The sequence below is a fragment of the Ursus americanus genome, chromosome 35 (assembly GCF_024610735.1).
Source record: "Ursus americanus isolate L20-20 chromosome 35, mUrsAme1.1.p, whole genome shotgun sequence".
NCBI lineage: Eukaryota > Metazoa > Chordata > Mammalia > Carnivora > Ursidae > Ursus > Ursus americanus.
In genome coordinates, this window is record NC_142161.1 from 17891457 (window position 1) to 17908136 (window position 16680).

The 16680-nt window shown below is 39.3% G+C and overlaps 1 long non-coding RNA gene, 1 other non-coding gene and 1 pseudogene across 9 annotated transcripts in view; 2 read left to right on the plus strand and 1 right to left on the minus strand.

Annotated features, from left to right (window-relative positions):
- The window catches only part of LOC123793773 (uncharacterized), a 601572-nt gene that overhangs the window by 546463 nt on the left and 38429 nt on the right, over nt 1-16680 (minus strand). The window lies entirely within an intron of this gene.
- On the plus strand, nt 1176-1432 carry LOC123793756 (ATP synthase F(0) complex subunit k, mitochondrial pseudogene; annotated as a pseudogene).
- Nucleotides 13935-14085, plus strand: LOC123794347 (small nucleolar RNA SNORA5). The gene has a single exon (XR_006780184.2). It is a non-coding gene; the product is annotated as a small nucleolar RNA SNORA5 (small nucleolar RNA).

Below are 16680 nucleotides of genomic sequence, written 5' to 3' on the forward strand. Positions count from 1 at the left end.
AAAATCTCTCATATTCTCTGCAGCCTGTTTAGCAATATTATGAATGCCTTACAAAAACATTTATAAAGTTTTAAATGCATGTCAACTACACTTCAATTGAAAAATAAAAATGAAATTTAAAAAAAAATCGGAGGCGCCTGGGTGGCTCAATCAGTTAAGTGTCTGACTTCGGCACAGGTCATGATCTCAGGGTCCTGGGATCCAGCCCCGTATTGGGCTCCCCACTCAGTGGAGAGTCTCTTGTCTCTCTCTGTCTGCCCTTCCCCTTACTTGCGTGGTTGCGCTCTCTCTCTCTCTCTCTCAAATAGATAAAATCTTTTAAAAAAATAAAAAATAAATTAATTAAAAATTTGTTAAAGTTCTTGGGGCGCCTGGGTGGCACAGCGGTTGGGCGTCTGCCTTTGGCTCAGGGCGTGATCCCAGCATTATGGGATCGAGCCCCACATCAGGCTCCTCCACTATGAGCCTGCTTCTTCCTCTCCCACTCTCCCTGCTTGTGTTCCCTCTTTCACTGGCTGTCTCTATCTCTTTCGAATAAATAAATAAAATCTTAAAAACAAAACAAAATAAAAAAAATTTTGTTAAAGTTCTTGAAATTTTTCTAATATTTTCTTTTCCTCGGGTATAGTTCAACCAATTGCATTAGATGTTATTGCTATAGAACAGGTAGGCATGATAATCTAGTACTAAAAAATATAGAAAATTTTTCACAAGATAAAAATTGGGGTGCTCCTGGGCGGCTCAGTTGTTAAGCGTCTGCCTTCGGCCCAGGGCCTGATCCCAGAGTCCTGGGATCAAGCCCCTCATCGGGCTCCCTGCTCTGCTGGGAAGCCTGCTTCTTCCTCTCCCACTCCCCCTGCTTGTGTTCCCTCTCTCACTGGCTCTGTCTCTCTCTGTCAAATAAATAAATAAAGTCTAAAAAAAAAAAAGTTGGAAAATACACTACATTACTTCCATAATTTTATGACATTTTCTAACAAAAAAAGATGGCTCAGACTCGATTGATTTTATGCTGTCAGTTCTGGGAAGACTTCTGTGGTTTTCATCATTATCCATTAATATTAGCTGCTGATAAGCATCACTAAGTGATTTTAAGGTTTTATAAGGCAATTGGAGCCTTGGTAATTCTCCACAATGCTTTGCATATACCAAGAGTTGGCAACAGTTCAACAACCATTGGAATTGGTGCCTTTTGCAAGATTGAAATCATGGCAGGTCCAGAAACTGATGCCCAATTCCATTTCAGCAGTATCAAAAAATATTTCAACTCATACTCTCACAGGTAGAATGAATTGTGTACTGGCCACATAAGGAAGCATTGTTTTGATGGTCTTACACTTCAAGTTAAGGTCTAAAAAACCACGTGCTGTGAAAGCAACATAAACGGATTTTCACCTGTACCTCATCTGTTAAGTTCCCATGCCTGGAGAAGCTAATGTCAACTCATCAGGTGATACCCAATTTGTACAATAAATGATGAACCTGGAAAAAAATAAAAGAGTTGGCAACAGTTCAATAATGGGGTGGCCAAATCACTGACCTCTTTTCTTTAAGCAGAGGTATGACAGAGACTGGTGATGAAGGGAAAAGGCAGAAGCCAAGAATCTTTTTTTCCTATAGATGAGATCAGCTTCACTTCGGGAATCAGCATTTACATTACGACGCAGGGTTGGAAAACAACAACTTCAAAACAAAGGATATGTCCAGGCACGCAGTTATAGTTGACCCTCACAACAGACTTGCCAGTCTGGTATTTTTCACGTCTACCTGATGCCCAGGGAGCATTAGTAAGAGCCCAGACTTCTGGTGACTGCCTGGAGAACCCTGTTCCCTCACCCTTGGCAGCCGGTGTGCGGAGACCCAGCTGAGGCTGGCTTCTCTCTGAGCAGTCACGTACAAACAGCCTCTGAGGCTGGCTTCTCTCTGAGCAGTCACGTACAAACAGCCTCTCTGAACCCTGCCTCCTTCTCCTGTCTCCCCAGGAAGGACTCCACTTCCCTAGCAACTCGCCAGGTAAAGGCTACTCGTTGTTCCATATGCCTCACAGGGGACAATGGTCCAGGAGACTCCTCACTCATAACACCTCTTTGAGACCATTACTCCTCAACCCTCACAGAAAAATCACTGCCCCTATGAGGTGCCGGACACCTAGTACACTGTCCCTGGCTTTCCATGACCCTGTCATCTACCTACCTCCAAGTCAGACCCGTCAAAGAAGACTTTAGCGAGGATCACTATATTCCACTCTAACTGCTGAAGAATGATGCGGAAGAGAAAGCGGGTGTCACCCTGGGTACACTGAACCACCTGCATCTTGGAGTGCAATCAGCTTTGGCACGTGTGCCAGTTTGCTAATGGCTGAGCTGGACAATATAGTCAAGTATCTGGAATGAATTATATTTCACTAATATAAATTATAGAAATTCAAGTTTCTAACAGCCAGCAATATTTGGAAAAGTTAGATGGACTTTTTTCAGTATTATCAGTAGGCTTGCTATCATAAAGATGTGGCTGAAATCAAACTATCATCTACCATGTGATACAATGCCATTTCAAGACCCGGGGAGGTGGCTGAGCAGGGATGATAAGGGAATGACTAGTTGAAAGCAGTCAGGCGGCAGCAAGAGACCATGAGGAGACTTCAAAGGCACCCTCACAACAGCAGCAATTCCTCCCTCCCCTCAAATATTCTCTGTGGGCCCTCACTGCCCTCTGGGAGGTAGTATCAATTGCTAATATCCTAAAATATTATCCTTTTCCACTGTTTCTAGTCAGGTTTTATGAAAATACCTATTTCTGCTTCTCCTTCACATCCTGATGAGCTTATTCCTTGTAAAACTGCAAGTTCTAATCTTCAGTTCTTAGCTCAAAAATTTCAAAATCATTCCCTACTTGAAAAAGTCAAATCAAACGTAATATATGGTCTTCTGGTGGGGGTAAAGAATAACTTACACACTATATGCTCACAGACAAGCACTTGAATGGCATTGTTGTCTACACCACAGCTAGACTCTCCTGCCTCCATCTCAACATATATTCATGTTTTCCCCAGAGAGATCATGTGACTCAGCAGAAATTGACCCTATTCCATCTCCAGGGGTGGATTCCGATTAGTCTATTCTGATCATGGTAACCCAAGCCCCCTCATCAGTGATTGGTCAGGAATCCGGCCTTAAACCAATCAGGCTGTAGAAGTGTGCCATAACTGATACTGACCTAGAGATGAGCACAAGATTTAAGTTGATCCAAATGATTCAATGACTGAAGTAAGTTTTCTCCCTCTCCTACTGGCTATGAACAACGAGGCATGTGATCAGATGCTTTGAGATCCACCCAGTCACCAAGAGGAAAGCTATCTGAAGACTAGCCAGCACATGTAGGAGGCAGAATGAAAGAAAGAAAGAAAACCACATGAATCTGACCCAGATCCCTGATCATACTGTGCCTAGAGACACCCTGCCCCCAGACTTCCTGCTACTAAGGTAATAACTATCCTCATAAATTTAGCTAGCTTGAATTAAGTTTTCCCTCACTTGCAGCTAAAAAGATCCTGATTGGTACTATGTATATGCTACAGATGTTTTACAAATGAGGATAGTTATACATTTAAAGGAAATATCTGAAGGCTACCTACCAAATAGAGCAACATTTAACCTCTAGTCAATGGCACTGGGGTGATGGTGTGGGGGCTGATATTGGCAATGGGGGAGTTTTATGTTTTACGTTATATATTGCTACTCTTTATTCTCACAGTCTGTAAGTACAATTTTCAATAAAAACATTTCTTAAGAAAGTAGGGTGAGGAGATTGACTAGTAGCTCTTTCAAGAACACTTCTACACCCTAATATTAGGACTTTCTTCTTTATTATTATTCTAAGTGGCTTAAAACCACCAATAATAAGAGAAAAAGTCATCATAGACAAGGTTTATTGTGTCTGCCCAGTCCTAGCATCCGTTCACTGAGAAATATCCCACCTGAATGTCTCTTTGTCCCTTCACTTCTCCTCCACCTTCTCCTCACCCACTCTTACACACACACACACACACACACACACACACACACACACGGCCCCCAAAAGCTATACTTTTACTATAGATCCTGCTCTCCTGGCCACAGCCTCTTAGCTTGGTGGTAAACACCTGACCCAGAGATGCTTCCTACCATTGGATGAAAAGTTTATTTTCTACTATTAGTCAAACAGAAACAGACTATTTAAATTTCAGCAGCAAGAATTTAGGTTAGACAAAAAGAAGAATTTCCTGCTGTAGTTACTGTGAGATAGTAAAAACCTTTATAATCACAGTATGTGGTTCACTTCCAGGCGTTTTACCTATTATTTATTTCTCTTCAGTTTTGAATAACCCAAGCCCCCAATTTTGTTTGACTCCTTAATAAACTTTCTTCTTGCTTAAAGAATTAGAAATGTGCTCCTGATCATTGGAACCAAGGATCTTCAATGAGACAACTAGAAAGCTGAAGTTTAAGTGTTTACTTAATACTTATATAATTGGTATTCAGCTTTTTTCAATCTCCATAGAGAGGCATATGCAGTGGAAGGCATCAATAGAAGCATCTGTTTCCTGTGACAGGGACGGTGGGCTTGCAGCTTCTGGCTACAGGTCTTTGATGCCAGGGTGATGAAATAATAGCCAACCCAAAGAAGACAGGGTGGAGCTTAAGGAAACTAAAGGTTGTGCCAGGTAAGGCTTTTAGAAATAACCAAAAAGAAGAACCATGTTTAATTTCAGGTACATTTTATGCCCTACCTCATGCCAACAAGGATTTGAAGGAGGGCTACAAAAATACATAGGATATCATGATGGTTAATTTTATGTGTCAACTTGGCTGGGGCATAGTGCACAGCTCTTTCACCAAATGTTATTCTAGATGATTCTGTGAAGGTGTTTTTAATGAGATTAATATTTAAGTCAGCAGACTAGAAGCACATTAACCTCCATAATGTGGATAGGCCTCATCCAATCAGTTGAAGGCCTTAAAAAAAAAAAAAAAAAAGACTGACCTGGATGGACCTAAAGGGTATTATGAAATAAGTGAAATAAGTCAGACAAAGACAAATACCATACAATTTCACTTAGGTAGAATCTAAAAAACAAAACCAATGAATAAACACAAAAAGCAGGATCAGACCTATGAATGCAGAGAACAAAATGGTGGTTGCCAGAGAGGTGGGGGAGAGGGTGCGCAGAATGGGTGAAGGGAGTGGGAGATACAGGCTTCCAGTTATGGAATGAATTAGTCATGGGAATAAAAGGTACAGCATAGGGAATAGTCAGTGATACTGTAACACCATTATATGGTGACAGACGGTAGCTACACCGGGGTGAGCCTAGCGTAACATATAGAATTATTGAATGACAATATTGTACACCTGAAACTGATGTAACATCGTGTGTCAACTATACTCAAAATTTAAAAATAAATAAAATAAAATAAGAGTGACCTCTGCAAAGAAGAAGGAATTCTGCCAAAAGACAGCCTTCAGATTTGAACTATAGCCAGCCTGCTTCCCTGGGTTTCCAGCCTGCCAGTCTACCCTGCAGATTTTGTACCTACCAGCCTCCACAATTACCTGAGCCATTCCAAGAAAGAGAGAAACAGAGACAGAGAAAGAGGCAGAGAGAGAAAAAGAGAATGGATGTTTGAGTTACTTACCTATCACATGAATGCTTTCTTGGGTGGTTTGTCATACATACAGGTGTTTAATGTGGTAGGGATACAGTCCAGACTTTTATATAAGCTCCAGTCCTGGCTGCAGGGCAGGGACAATCTGTTACATTAGTACTAAATACAGCATTATGAACTTTATTAAACCTGTTTCATCAGGGAGGATTATAGAAGGGCTGCAAATTAAAGGACTTCTTAGCTGTTTGGGGAAATTATTATTTCCAATATAAACTTTTCCATTCCAAAAAGCTATTATTTTTTCAATTCTGAAATTATATTTAAAATATGTATAAAAATTATATTTCATATATATAAGAATTGCTCCCACTCGACTTCATCACCATCACTTTTTACTAATTGCCTTGTTTACTTGAATTACTTATTCAAAACAGCATTTGATTATTCAAAATAATACTGCTCGATTTTAATTGACTCCTCAAGCAAGCCAGCATGCAGCTTCTCAGCTTGCATGGTAATTCATCAATACATTCATTATGCATTTCTTATGGATAGGACATGGATTAAAATGAGAGATTTGGTTGAAACTATATCTACTTGAGGCAGAAAAAAGAAGGAGAAATAAAATACACATATAATGAGATTTTTTTCTAAGAAGTCTCAATGCTCTACAATATCGTATGTTATTTTCAACTTTATAGGGGGCCTTTACTCTAGAGAGTTAAAAACATCTATCTGTGTGTACCTTAGGGAGTGATATTTTTACCTACAACCAAGGCGTGAATGACTTGAGGTCCACAACAGCTAATTGGTTGATCCAAAGCCACAGATGGTTCAGTGGAAAAGACTCTTCCAGAACCCAAAAGGCCAAACTCCTTCCTTGGTCAGTGCATTTTCTGTGACTGATAACCACACATTTTTATGTTCATAAAAGTAATTAGAAGGACTACAACTGCATTTCCATAGAATTTGTATGGTATCAGCCCTTGAAAACCGACAGCAGGAGCTGAATTTTGCTCTGTATTTAGAAGTGGGTTTTTTGCACAGTGTGATTTTTTTGTTATGGATTTGAATACCTCTAGGCTAGGATATACTTTCCAGACCACCAGAATCCTTGCAACTGACTAAAGTCTTATCCGCACTTCACTCTTTCAGAAGCTCTGCTAATGCTGAAGGCCCTTGAGTTTGTGTCCTTGATCTATATGGACTAGGTACTCTATTTCCAAACTTAATCCTTTTTTTTTTTATCTTGGGAGGGAGGGGCAGGAGGAGAGGGAGAGAGAATCTCAAGCAGACTCCCTGCTGACTGGGGAGCCTGACGACATGGGGCTCAATCTCACAACCCTGAGAACATGACCTGAGCCAAAATCAAGAGTCAGACACTTAGTTAACTGAGCCACCCAGGCGTCCCTCCATATTCAGTCCTTATTGCTCTTCATTTAAAGCCATTTCTTCCTTTTTAAGTTCTTTATTGTCATTCCTTAAATCTTCCAACCCAGTCTCACTTTTCATAAAGACGTGTTATAAAATGTATTCATTCAGCAAATAGTTACTGCATCCTTACTAGTATGGTCTAGGCCAAAAAAAAAAAAAAAAAAAAAAAAAAAAACGAGGCAACCTACTGAATGGGACAAGATATTTGCAAATGATATATCTGATAAGGGGTTAATATCCAAAGTATATCAAAAATTTATACAACTCAAAATCAAAAATAATAATTTAATTTAAAATGAGCAGAGGATCTGAATAGACATTTTTCTAAAACCATACAGCTACCCAACAGACACATGGAAAGATGCTCAATATCGCTACTCATCAGGGAAATGCAAATCAAAACTACACTGAGATATCTCCCACCGGTCACAATGGCTAAAATCAAAAACTCAAGAAATAACAAGTGTTGGTGAGGATGTGGAGAAAAAGGAATCCTTGTGTACTCTTGGTGGAAATGCAAATTGGTACAGCCACTATGGAAAGCAGTATGGAGGCTCCTCAAAACTTTAAAAATAGAATTACCAGATGATCCAGTAATTCCACTACTATTTACCCAAAGAATATGAAAACACTAATTCAAAAAGAAATGCACCCCTGTGCTTATTATAGCATTTTTTACAATAGCCAAACTATGGAAGCAGCCCAGACGTCAATCAGTAGATTAATGGATAAAGATATAATGGACTATTGCTCAGCCATAAAAAAGAATGAGATCTTACCATTTGCAACAACATGAATAGAACTAGAAGATATAATGCTAAGTGCAAAAAGTCAGAGAAAGACAAATAGCATATGAATTCACTCATATGTGGAATTTAAGAAACAAAATAAATGAGGGGCACCTGGGTGGCTCAGTCGGTTAAGCATCTGCTTTCATGATCCCAGAGTCCTGGGATCGAGCCCCACATTGGACACCCTGCTCAGCAGAGAGTCTACTTCTCCCTCTCTCTCTGCCCTCCCCCTGCTCCTGCTCTCTCTCTCAAATAAGTAAATAAAATATTTTTTAAAAAAAGAAACAAAACAAATGAGCAAAGAAAAAAAAGAAACAAAAAAAAAAAACAGACTCAATGAGAACAAACTAATGATTGCCAAAGGGAAGGTGGAGGGAGAATAGGTGAAATAGCCAAAAGGGATTAAGAATATACATATCATGGGGCGCCTGGGTGGCTCAGTAGGTTAAGCATCTACCTTTGGCTCAGGTCATGATCCCAGGGTCCTGGGATCGAGCCCTGCATTGGGCTCCCTGCTCAGTGGGGACCATGCTTCTCCCTCTCCCTGCTCCCTGCTCATGCTCTCTCTCCCTCTCACTCTCAAATAAATGAAATCTTTAAAAAAAAAAAAATAAAGTGCAGATATCATGAGCACTGAGAAATGCATAGAATTATTGAATCATTATATTGTACACCTGAAACTAATATAACACTGTACGTTAATTATACTTCAATTGAATGACAAAAAAGAAAAGGATAGGGTCCCCAAAAATATTTGCTAAGACCCAAATGGAATACATACTCATTTATACTCTATGAGCTGTGCTAGATTTTGAAGTATTTTTTCTTTCGGAGTATCAAATGATGTTTCTATAACTAACAGCTTTGTGGAACAAATATCTTTTTTAGAAGTCTCCCTTCATTTTAACTTTCACCAGAATAGCTAGCGCTTCAAGAAATGTGCTTCTCAACACTTCTTTTGCAAACAGACCCTACTCCTTTTTGCAAACAAGTCTTCCCACTTTCTCCCTTTCCTGCCATCCTCAACCACATTACAGGTCACATTATGGGTTGGAATATAAAACAAACTCACATGGAAAAAAAAAGTGTTCAAACTTTAAATTCTTACATACTTTAGATCCTTGGTTCCCAAGTCTATCTGCTCGTCAAAATCATTTGGGGAGTTTTTTGTGTTGTCGGGTGGTGGGGGGTGGTGATTAATGTAGAGTCCTGGGCTCCACTCCAGACCTATCTCAAAATAGAATCTTGAAAAGTAGGGCTCAAGAATCTGCATTTAAAATAAAATTTAATCCCCAAACCCACAAGATGTTATATAACTGCCTCATAACTGAGTCCCAGCAAAACTGAGACAAATTCAGGTGTTTGAGAAGTTCCTACAGAAATACAGAACACGCACAAAAGAAATCCCTTTTAGTAAATGAAGCTTTGGCCGAAGTCAACAGGGAAGATTTGTTGAGCATCTATGTGGTAGACTTGCTGCTAAAGCTACAAAGGGGGCGAAGGACCAGTCTCTCCCCTCCAGGATCTCGTATCCTCATGAAAAGACAAACAGAGCTAGTAATACCAAAAGACAATGATTCCAAGGAACTCTACATGCTTTATTGGTATGAGTTTCATTTCAGAATCATGATAGTATGGTGTGGGGTTTGGGGTCGGTGCAATAATTTTTGTTTTACAGAGAAACAAAGATAAGAGGAGTTGCCTAAGTCACTTAGTTTTCCTGAGCCTCTGTTTTGTTATCTCTAAAATGCAGTTAAAATGCCCAACCACCAGATTTGAAGGGAGATGAGATATATTAAAAGCCCTATGAAAGAAAAATAAATAAATAAATAAATAAATAAAATAAAATTTAATATCTTAAAAAACAAAACAAAACCTCCCCAGTTGATTTTGAAAAGTGGCCGGACTTGGGAGCCACTGTTATAAACTGTAAGGACTTAAGAAATTCAGAAACCATAAACCTGTCATGGTTGAGCAGTCAGGGAAAACTCCATGGCAGAAGTGGGGTATGCCTGAGCTGAGTAGAATGTCAAGTATAGGGGACTGCACACTGACAGGCGGGGAGAGGGCACGGGGTTGTCCAGGAATGAGTAATAATACAACACAGGTAAAAGGCAACCTGAGCCGGTACACCTGTGGCCCTATGAGCTGAGCAGACTCACCAGCAAGCAGAGAGGGTGCCGGGAGAAGTGATAAGGAATAGGTCAGATAAACAGTCACCTTACCGTTAGTTTTAGTAAGTAATGGCTCAAGATTCAAGACAGAGCAGTGTGACACAAAGAACAGGAGAATGGGAGTCATGACCCTTCCTGAGTGTTAGCCCCGCTCTGAACTAACCAGTAGAAGCCCCGAGACAGGTGATTCTGGGTTATGATTCTGCGCAAAAGGAGAATTTGTCCCCATTTGTGATTCTCAGTAAAACGAAAACACAGGACTAAATGGCATCTGAGATTTCTTACAGATCTAACCTTTATGATTCTATTTATAAGTCCCACTATTTCATCACTTCCAATGAATCCTTTTTAAGCATTCTTTGCTGTTCTTTGAATTTTACTCCCATCCCTTATGGAGAGAATAAATCGCCCAGTAATGTGAGCAATGGCGGGTGGTATTTTCATTAATCTCACGGTAGGAAGTCCTGCGTCTATATTCTAGTAACAATCAAGGTGGAACGATACACACCTTTCTCCAAGGCTTGCTCTACAGACATTGTGACCTTAATACCAATTTTTTTTGCCTGAGATAAGGCCTTAAAACACACAGACTAAAGACGGATTCCTATGCCACCTTGACCTGGAAGAATAAAAGTCTGTAGCAAATAACACGTTAGATAAATCTGACGTCACAAGCACATCTGCGGTAGTAGCCATTTTTCCCAAGGGACTTGGTGATATATGAGACTAACGTACTCATGGGATAATAAAGACTACACCCTCTACTTCCAAGTACACTTGATACAACCCCAAATCAATTTTTTCCTCTTGTGAAGTTAGTTCCAATCTGTCAAGATCTATCCCTCTTTGGCCTCATCTCCGGCCATGTCCCTTTTTCCATCATACTATTTAATGATGACCATTGCAAATCACAGAGATGAAGATTCCACAGAAGATAAAATGTCGTTGCTGAGATAGAGAATTTGGTATTACCCACTTTAAAACTGTCTTGCTGAAAGCTGATGAGATTATTCTCATAATTCTGGGGAATAATTCTTTTGTTATTTTCCATAAAGTATAGAATAAGGTCCAAAAAAGATCTCAATCACAAGGGAATTATGATAAAGGTCTACAAACAAATCAAAAAGCAAGATGGAAGTTAAGGAAGCCTCTTTTCCTTAAGTCTACTTAGGGCTAGGACTCTGTACTGTATTAGGGATCTCTGATGGTTTATCTGAGTTCCAAATAAAAGACTTACAGGATAAAAGCTGTAGATGAAGTAGAATGATTTACTGGGAAGCCCTAGTTCTGTTCCTCTGATATGATTTGTGTCCTGACAAACGATCTATTTAAAGGTGGTGCCAGGAGGTAGTGGAACTGACTTCCTACAAAAAAAAAAAAAAAAAATCCCAGGAGAAGAGCATCATTAACAAATCCTTAATAGTTGACTGACCCATGTTTATTATAATTAGAATAATCATAAATATATATGTAACAGAGTTTCAAACAAGTCAGCTGGTGGATAAGGAAAATGTTACAAAGCAAAATCTAGTATAGACTTGTTACAATGCATATAAAGCAGGCCACATATGTGATAAACAGTGGTCTTTCTTAGCTGTAAATTATCAGAGATAGGTTTATGGATAATCAGATCTGAACTAGAGTTTGGGGGATCAGCACAGTTAAAGTCCTTAATATTTTCAGGGTCCTCTCTGATTGTCCTGTCAATTCTACCACCAAAGTGAATTTTACCTTTGCTCCCTTCTCTGCATCTGCTCTACCACTGCCCTAGGTCCAGTCACCATCATCTCTCACCTGTATGCCTGCCGCAGCCTCCTGGCTGTTTCCTCTTTGGCCCAATCCAATCTGTTGATTGTGTCAGCCTACTTACCATTCCTGGAACATGCCAAGTGCTTTCCACCTCATTGCCCTTGTCTGTAGCTTTCACTGCCGTACTGTGTCTGGCACATTAGCTGCCCAATAAAGATATGTTGAATCAATGAATAATCGTTTCTTCCTCTGGTCTGTAAGTTCCACGAGAACAGAGACTGTATCTGTTTAATTCCCCACTCTCTTCCCAGAAGCCAGCATAGCACTTAAGACCTAGTGGGCATTCCATAAATATCTACTGAGAAAAGAAAAGAAGGAAGGAAAAAAGGGAGGAAGGGAGGGAGGAAAGATTGAGCAAATACCAAGCAAATACCAACTCATGCCACATGAGTTTTGCTTTAAAAACATATTATCCTCATCATTATTACGATAATTCTTAGTTCCTTTGGAAGCACATAGCACCACAGTGACGTATCATGGAATAAAACAGGAAAGCCTGTTTGGCCTTAGAACTGTTTTATAAATATTTGACAAAATGTGCTGCTCTGAAAAACAACAAATAGTAATAACAATTTCATAACTGGACCTTAATTAGCCCCAAAGCATTATCAGCAATACCTACAGTATGTATTTCCAAACAGCTACCTAGTAACTAAATATGCATGTTTTCAGCCACGTTGACAAGCTTTTTACTTGAATCTTAAGACCAACGAGGCACAGGGTAGGAACTATCTTATAACAACCACGTACGGTAGTTTGATTCCTATGAAATAATTGCATATGCTCAGAGAAACATCATGTTTCTAATGCTGGAGGTAAGATTACTTCAGTGACACTCTCCAAATGAATTGTACTTCTTGTTAGTACAGCAAGAGACACGCCATTATCTGTAGGATTTAACAAACATGTATCATCCAGGCTGTTTCATATTTAGCACCCCAGGGTATACAATGCAGTAATAATGTACTAGGAAAGGAAAATTGTTTTGCACTATTCCTTGTAAATTATTCTTTCTTTCCCATTCTCCATGTGTTCAGAGATTTTTTTTTTCTTTTAAAAAAAGGTAACATTTTGAAGTCTAGAGAGGTACATGGTACTTGACCAAGGTTAATAACAAAATTTGTTAGCCCACTAGGAACTTATAATATTATATAAAAACAGTATAAACACAGAAAACAGAATGAGAGGATTTTTTTTTTTTTTTGCTATAGTATCAAGATTGCTGCAAAGACCACTTTTGAGTAAAGAATTTACAAACATAACATATACTTTGTGGGCTGAATGTGAGGTCTACAAAGTACAATTTTGGCCTCAATCACCACAATAGAAATTTCAACCTCACAAAGAACATCAACTATTTTTCTCAAATCAGAAAAACAAAAATTGAATTTACTTTAAGGTGAAAATAAATGCAACCTGAATAAAGGAAGTTGGAACTAAAGTTTTCTGACTGAATGATCTGTGATTTTGTTTTAAGAGTACTGGTCCGGGGGCGCCTGGGTGGCTCAGTCAGTTGAACCTGCAACTCTTGATTTTGGCTCAGGTCATGATCTCAGGGTCGTGTGCTCAAGCCACACATCGGGCTCCCAGCTTGGCATGGAACACACTTAAGATTCTCTCCCCTTCCCTCTGCCCCTCCCACCCCTACCTCCATCTCCCCCATGCCCATGTGGCCCACGTGTGCATACTCTCTCTCTCTCTCTCTCTCTCTCTCTCTCTCTCTAAAAAAGGAGAGTACTGGTCCAGTTTTTATGAAGCAAGATTTCTCTAAGGACACTGCCATCTGCCCTCTCAGGAGTTATTTCTCTAGGGTTATAGTTGACCTTCATGATTCTCTTTGCTATCAATTTTTATGATTAATTTGATTGATCCTCTGTTGATATGTTAATACAGACCTTCTATTACAGCAAACTATCCAGTTTCATTCTTTGTTTTTCTTCCAGACCATTAACAACAACAGTGTACGTGATTTCCTAAAACTCAGTAGGTTTACAAATTAGGCTCTTCATACCAATTTTAATTTCTTCGAACTGGAGAGAAAATTTGCAAAATACAAAAGAGCTCTAAAACAATACCATTACCGCAGTCAAGTCAAACTGAGCCCCCCCCCCCCCCCGCCGCCCTGTCCCCATCGTGGTGGTAACTGGCCAAATGGCCACAGCAAGCCCTGCAGCTCAGGGGCCCCAGGTCTCCTGCCCTGGGACGTGGGGATAAGTTCGGCTGCAGAAAGCGCAAAAAAGCAAACAAACCAACAAACAAAATAAAATAAAATAAAATAATACCATTATTCTATCTTTAACAGTTAATCACTGATAACACTTTTGTCATCCTTTTTTTTTAATCAAAACACTATAAACTAGAAGACTTTATTTTTTTATTATGTTCAGTTAGCCACTGTATAGTACATCATTAGTTTCTGATACAGTGTTCAATGATTCCTTAGTTGCGTATAACACCCAGTGCTCATCATGACCCATGCCCTCCTTAATACCCATCACCCTGTTACCCCATCCTTCCACTCCTCTCCCATCTAAAACCCTCAGTTTGTTTCCTGGGGTCCACAGTCTCTCATGGTTCATCTCCTTCTCTGATTTCTCTCCCTTCAGATTTTCCTCCCTTCCCCACTGGTCCTCCGTGCTATTGCTTATGTTCCACATACGAGTGAAACCATATGACAATTGTCTTTCTCTGCTTGACTTATTTCACTTAGCATAATCCCCTCCAGTTCCACCCATGTTACTGCAAATGGTGAGTGTTCATCCTTTCTGATGGCTGAATAATATTCCATTGCATATATATGTACATCTTCTTTATCCATTCATCTGAAGGGTGTCTGTCATCCTTTTCTACCCAATGCATTTTAAATAGTCAGTCGTGCAATTAACCAACAAATATTTATTGATTGCCTACTACGTAGTAGTCATTGTTCTAGGTATTGGCAATATTACTATGAACAGAACAGTTAAAATGTCTGCTCCCATGGAACTAACACACTGGTAATGGAAGTAGATAATGGAACTATATAACACAAGAATGTAAGTACTCTGAAGAAAAAAGATTTCAGCTAAATAGTGTAATTTACAGAAATAGGAACACCAGGAAAGGAAAACACTGAAGAGAAGAATCACAAGTATGATTTTAGATGTGTTCAGTTTACAAGGGCCATTAGTTCATCTGAATGATGGTAGCATGTTGTTTCTAATGGTTTGTCATCTGCTTTTCCACTTGGCCTTTTATGGTTACTTTCCCATTCAGAAATACATATTTCTATTTGGTGATCTTAAAAACCTACCTAGAAAATCTACCTGTTCCTGAATATTTAATTGTCTTTATAATTATAAGTAAGAGTTATCGGAAATTCTTTACACGCATATTTTAGACATACCTGTTTATTTTCTTATAGTACTTCCTAAACATGAAAATACTTGATCAAAGAATAAGCACACTTTAATGCTTTTGTTTTTTATTGGTCAATTTTTTTTCTCCAGAAAGATCATGTCAATTTTGCCACTAGTTTGCCACCAAGTATTTTATCTTTTCTTTTTTAAAAAATAAATCATTCCTTTTCTATGTTTGATGTAATACAAAAATTAAAGCTAGCATTTATTGAGAAATTATTGCCTGCCAAATGCTGTGCTATGCATTTACATATATCATTTCATTTGAAAGTTAAGAAATCAAAGTTTTAAAGAGTTAATAAATCTCCATCAGCTATCAAGTGAGAGCTAACATCTGGGGCGCCTGGGTGGCAGAGTCGTTAAGCGTCTGCCTTCGGCTCAGGGCGTGATCCTGGCGTTATGGGATCGAGCCCCACATCAGGTTCCTCCGCTATGAGCCTGCTTCTTCCTCTCCCACTCCCCCTGCTTGTGTTCCCTCTCTCGCTGGCTGTCTCTATCTCTGTCAAATAAATAAATAAAATCTTAAAAAAAAAAAAAAAGTGAGAACTAACATCTGAACTTGAGTCATCTGGTTTCATAACCTGTTTCTATTAAATCACAATACTATACACAACTTAATAATTGATTGGTAATTAGTGTTTAACAATATGATATCAATATATTTTTTATATGTTTTACTGGGTTTTTTGTCTTTTTCATGTTGTCAACTCATTCGTGCATTTATTTATTCTGCAGCATGACTCTGTGGAAATAATGTTAAACAGACATGGGCTTTGACCTCATGGAGGACACACAGCCCAGTGCAGGAAAGACAGCAGACTCGGGTTGAGAAAGAACTGCTGGCAGGGTCAAGCAAAGATAAGTTAAGTCCATTCCCAGTATTGGCAGCTGTGGAAGGACAGGACTGGGACTACTGCTTGGGAGGGCCCTCTGTTGGACTCTGTAATAGAAACGGAAGGTCCCTGAGCCCTGTGGTTCAACTAGAAACCCTACTCTTAAATCCTCTGCAGAAGTCAAGTCTGAGTTACAGAGCAGCCACAGGACAAGTGCAACGTCTTAAGGCAGGATTTAGGGTGTAATGTTGTGGCTTCCTGAATTGAAAGGTATGATAGTTAATTGTATCTGTCAACTTGACTGGGCTAAGGGATGCCCAGATAGCTGGTAAAATATTATTTCTGGATGTGTCTGTGAATGTGTTTCTAGAAGAGATTAGCATTTGCATTGTTGAACTGAGTATAGTAGATGGCTCTCTCCAGTGTAGGGTATCATTCAATCTACTGGGGACCTGGATAGAATAAAAAGGTAGAGGAAGAGCTAATTCACTCTCTCTCTCTGCTTGAGCTACATCTTGACATAGATAGAGACAGACATAGAGAGATAGAGACAGTGAGAGAGAGAGAGATCCTAATACAGAAGAGAATAGAAATAT